General features: G+C 40.5%; 1 non-coding gene across 1 annotated transcript; it reads left to right on the top strand.

Moving 5' to 3' along the window:
* Positions 1-4907: 4907 nt before the first annotated feature.
* TRNAS-GGA (transfer RNA serine (anticodon GGA)) lies at positions 4908-4980 on the top strand. The gene has a single exon. It is a non-coding gene; the product is annotated as a tRNA-Ser (tRNA).
* The last annotated feature ends 339 nt before the right edge of the window (positions 4981-5319 follow it).

Raw genomic sequence — 5319 nt, forward strand, 5'->3', positions numbered from 1 at the left:
GAGGGCTCCATCCTCCACAAGAGTACCCTCCTTCAGACAACAGCCACCGTTTCAGAATCTCCAGGTCACCCATATTTCTGGTTGACAGACTATAAATCCAGAGGTTCCCACAGCCCCCTCAGGTTCAACAATTCACTAGAACAGGACCTCCTTGGCGATTCAGTGGTTACGAGTCTGTGCTTCCAATTCAGAAGGTGTTGGTCTGATCCTTGGTCAGGGAACTAAGAGCCCACATGGCGTGTACGTCCCCACCCCCAAAAATCACAACAGTGTATTGAACGCTGCAAAGTGCTGTACTGGGAGCTGGGAGACCTTGCCTGTCTCATTCACCTCTCTGCTCCCGGCAACCCAAAGAGTTCTAATCACATCGTAGATGCTCAGTATTTGTTAATGAATAAAGGAATACATGATGGATGAATCAGTTCTGCCACTACAACTATTTTCACTGGGATCTCTCTTATGCTTAAATGACTTTATTTTTTATTGAAGTATAGTTGATTTGCAAGGTTGTATTAGTTTCAGGTGTATAGTAAACCATATGCACGCATATGTATATATATATATAATTTTTCAGATATTGAGTACAGTTCCCCCTGCTGTAAAGTATGTCCTTGCTGGTTAATTATTTTCTATATAATGGCATGTAAATGTTAACCTCAAACTCCTATTGTACCCCTCCCCTGCCTCTCTCCTTTGGTAAGTTCTTTTTTTTTCCTGTGTCTGTGGATTCATTTCTGTCATTTTTTAGGATTTTACATATAAGCCAAATCATATAATGTTTGCTTTTCTTTGTCTGGTTTGGAAAGTGAAGTTGCTCAGTCATGTCCGACTCTTTGCAACCCCATGGACTGTAGCCTACCAGGCTCCTCTGACCATGGGATTTTCCAGGCAGTAGTACTGGAGTGGATTGCCATTTCCTTCTCCAGAGGGTCTTCCAGACCTTCACTTGAATCTTGAAAGATTTAGTGGCCCTCTAGACATTCCTATTGAAACGCAGTATCTGTGATGAAAATCACTCATAAATCATGAACAAATAATACTCATATTAGGGCAGACTCCAGACTGGTAAAAATTCAATTCAATTTAGTGAATATTTATTGAGTTCCTACTCTGTGCCAGACACTGTTCTAGGAACTATAGATTTAACAATAAGCCCAGGTGATCTTACCTTCTGCAAATGTGGATGCCACCATAACCTTACAGGCTGCTGGTACCTCCTGTCACCAAGCCCTCAACACTTGAAGCTTAATCATCCCAAACACTGCATTTATTATATCTTTTCTGGATCAAACATTTGGAATTTTATCCATAGCTTAATGGATCATATTCAGGATCTATGACTTTCTGACCAAATCAGTCAGTCCCATTTTTACCATCCCCTAGGATGAATGTTCTACTTTTTCCAGATATCAGGACAAATGAGTTTTGCTCATTTCTACCTTCAAGCTCTCACTATCTCATTGGATCCTTAGGAAAGTTGTTCTCTGTCTTCTTCATTCATCTGTATTGAGTCATCTGTATCTGAGTCATCCATCCACTGTGATCCTGCAAAGAAGGTCTCTTGCTCTTCAGTCTTTCTAGCCACACAAAAGCACTCACTTCCTATAGTACTGGTATCTTCAGCATACATTTGGCACTTGGCCTACTAATGAAAATTCTTTGAATGTATTATAAAAGATCACTATTGGTATCCTTCAAACCTGGGTCAATTGTTAGCCAATTCGTTTAAATGCTGTTCTCCACAACAGCATTTAAAAGAGCTCTAGAATTTTGGACAAAGAAAAAGAGCTTTAAAAAGAAAAAAAGCTCTTTATAAGGAAAAAGAGCTCTAGAATATATTGCACTCCTCTTGTAAGCATTTGGAAACCTGGAATTTATTATCTGAATCTAACATTTCACAGTTCTGCAAAATCAACTGAACAGAAACCAGTATAACCTGAGATAAGGTCCACGTACAACCATTATTATGGATTTTCTGCTAATTCTTTCCTGCAGAAATTAACACAATAAGGCAAATTCTATTTTTTTCTAATCTTCAATAACTCCAAATAGATATAAGAACCACTTTATGGCCTGATGTTTCAAGATACATATAACCTAGATGTAGATTTCTTTGAGAGCCACTCCAAAATAAGTAGACTGATGCTATAACTGTGTGTTTGTCATTCATACTAGAAAATTATGTAGGTAGCTTTCATTATAGGTGGGTAAATTTAGATAAATGAAGTGTGTCAGCTCAGTAATTACTAACTGTTATATGTGAAGCAATTAAAGCATGAATGCTTTTTAGACACTGTTGTAGCTACAGGCAATTTTTTCATGAATTGTGCTTCAAAACAATAAAAGCTCCTTTATTGCTCCCATTCTTCAGGAAACATTCTCTTGATATCTCCAGTTTTCTTAACGAGATCTCTGGTCTTTCACATTCTATTGTTTTTTCCTATGTCTGTACATTGTTCATCTAAGAAGGCCTCCTTATCTCTCCTAGCTGTTCTCTGGAATTCTGCAGGTAGTTGGGTATATATTTCCCTTCCCCTCTTGACTTTCCCTTCTCTCCTTTCCTCAGCTATTTGTAAAGCCTCCTCAGACACCCATCTTGCCTTTTTGCATTTCTTTTTCATTGGGATGACTTTGGTCACTGCCCCTGTGCAATGTTAGAAACCTCCTTAATATAGTTCTTCAGGCACTCTGTCTACCAGGTCTGACCATTTGAATCTACTTCTCACTTCCACTGTATAATCATAAGGAATTTGATTTAGGTCATACTTGAATGGCCTAGTGGTTTTCTCCACTTTCTTCAGCTTAAGCTTGAATTTTGCAATAAGGAGCTGATGATCTGAACCATAGTCAGCTCCAGGTCTTGTTTTTGCTGATTGTATACAACTTCTCCATCTTTGGCTGCAAAGAACATAATTAATCTGATTTGGGGATAGAGTCATCTCTTGCGTTGTAGGAGAAAGGTGTTTGCTATGACCAGCATGTTCCCTTGATAAAGTTCTGTTAGTCTTTGCCCTGCTTCATTTTGTACTCCAAGGCCAAACTTGCCTGTTACTCCAGGTAACTCTTGACTTTCTACTTTTGCATTCTAATCCCCTTTGATGAAAAGGATATCTTCTTTTTGGTGTTAGTTCTAGAAGGTCTTGTAGGTCTTCATAGAAATTGTCAACTTCAGCTTTTTGGGCATCAGTGGTTGGGACATAGACTTGGATTACTGTGATGTAGAATCGTTTTCTTTGGAAACAAATCAAAATCATTCTGTGTGTTTTTTGGTTGCACCCAAGTACTAGATTTCAGACTTTTGTTGACTATGAGGGCTACTCGATTTCCTCTAAGGCATTCTTGCCCACAGTAGTAGATACAATTGGTCATCTGAATTAAATTCAAGCATTCCCATCCATTTTAGTTCACTGATGCCTAAGATGTAGATTTTCACTCTTGCCATCTCATGGTTGACCACATCCAATTTACCTTGATTCATGGACCTAACAGGGCCTTCCCAGGTGACTCAGCGGTAAAGAATCCACCTGCCAGTACAGGGAACACAGGAGATTCAGGTTTAATCCCTGGGTTGGGAAGAACCCTTGGAGGAGGAAATGGCAACCCACTCCAGTATTCTTACTTGGAGAATCTCATGGAGGAGCCTGGCAGGCTACAGTCCATAGGGTTGCAAAGACTTAGACACGACTGAGCGACTGAACATGCACACGTGCACATGGACCTAACATTCCAGGTTCCTATGCAATATTGTTCTTTACAGCATGAAATTTTCCTTTTACCACGAGACACATCCACAACTAAGTGCCATTTCTGCTTTGGCCCACCCACTCCATTCTTTCTGGAGCTATGAGTAATTGCCCTCTGCTGTTCCCCAGTATCATATTGAACACCTTCTGACCTGGGGGTTCATCTTGCAGTGTAATATCGTTTAGTCTTTTAGTACTGTCCATGGGATTCTTTAGGCAAGAATGCTAGAGTGGATTTCCATTTCCTCCTCCAGTGGACCATGATCAAGACATAAATGGTAGGGACCTAACAGAAGGGATTAAGAAGAGTTGCCAAGAATACACATAATAACTGTACAAAAAAAATGTCTGAATGTCCTGGATAACCATCATGGTGTGGTCACTCAAATAGAGCCAGACATCCTGGAACATGAAGTCAAGTGGGCCTTAGGAAGCATTGCTATGAATAAAGCTAGTGAAGGTGATGGAATTCCAGCTGAGTTATTTCCAATCTTAAAAGATGATGGTGTTAAAATGCTGTACTCAATATGCCAGCAAATTTGAAAAACTCGGCAGTGGCCATAGGACTGAAAAAGTCCATTTTTATTCCAATTCCAAAGAAGGGAAATGCCAAGGAATGTTCAAACTACCACACAGTTGCACTCATTTCACATGCTAGCAAGGTTATGTTCAAAATCCTTCAAGCCAGGCTTCAGCGGCACTTCAGCAGTGCTGCTGCTCTGCACTGCTTCAGCAGTGAATTGAGAAATTCCAGAAGCTCTAGAGGTTTCGAAGAGGAATCAGAGATCAAATTGCCAGCATTCACTGGATCATGGAGAAAGCAACAGAGTTCCAGGAAAACATCTGCTTCTCCTTCATGGACTTCACGAAAGCCTTTGACTCTGGATCACAGGCGACTAAGGAGAATTCTTAAGGATATGGGAGTACCAGACCACCTTACCTGTCTCCTGAGAAACCTGTATCTGGGTCACAAAGCAACAGTTAGATCCAGACACTGGAAAATTGACTGGTTCAAAATTGGGAAAGGAGGACAACAAGGCTGTATATTGTCACCCTGCTTGTTTAAGTTATATGCATCATTTAATTTATTTAACATCATGCAAAATGCCTTGCTAAACAACCCAGAATTCATATATTACATATTAAAATATACCCTTGGATGGCTCCCTGGTGGCTAAGAGGTTAAAGCGTCTGCCTGGAATGCGGGAGACCCAGGTTCGATCCCTGGGTCAGGAAGATCCCCTGGAGAAGGAAATGGCAACCCACTCCAGTACTCTTGCCTGGAGAATCCCATGGAGGGAGGAGCCTGCTAGGCTACAATCCATGGGATTGCAAAGAGTTGGACACAACTGAGTGACTTCACTTTCACTTTCATGCAAAATGCCAGGCTGGATGAATCATAAGCCAGAATCAAGATTGCTGGGAGAAATACCAACAATTTCAGATATGCAGATGATCCCACTCTAATGGCTGAAAGTGAAGAGGAACTAAAGAGCCTGTTGATGAGGGTGAAAGAGGAGAATGAAAAAGCTGGCTTGAAATTCAACATTAAAAAAAAAAAAACTAAGATCACAGC

The sequence above is a fragment of the Ovis aries genome, chromosome 10, assembly GCF_016772045.2.
Source record: "Ovis aries strain OAR_USU_Benz2616 breed Rambouillet chromosome 10, ARS-UI_Ramb_v3.0, whole genome shotgun sequence".
In the NCBI taxonomy this organism is placed as follows: Eukaryota; Metazoa; Chordata; class Mammalia; order Artiodactyla; family Bovidae; genus Ovis; species Ovis aries.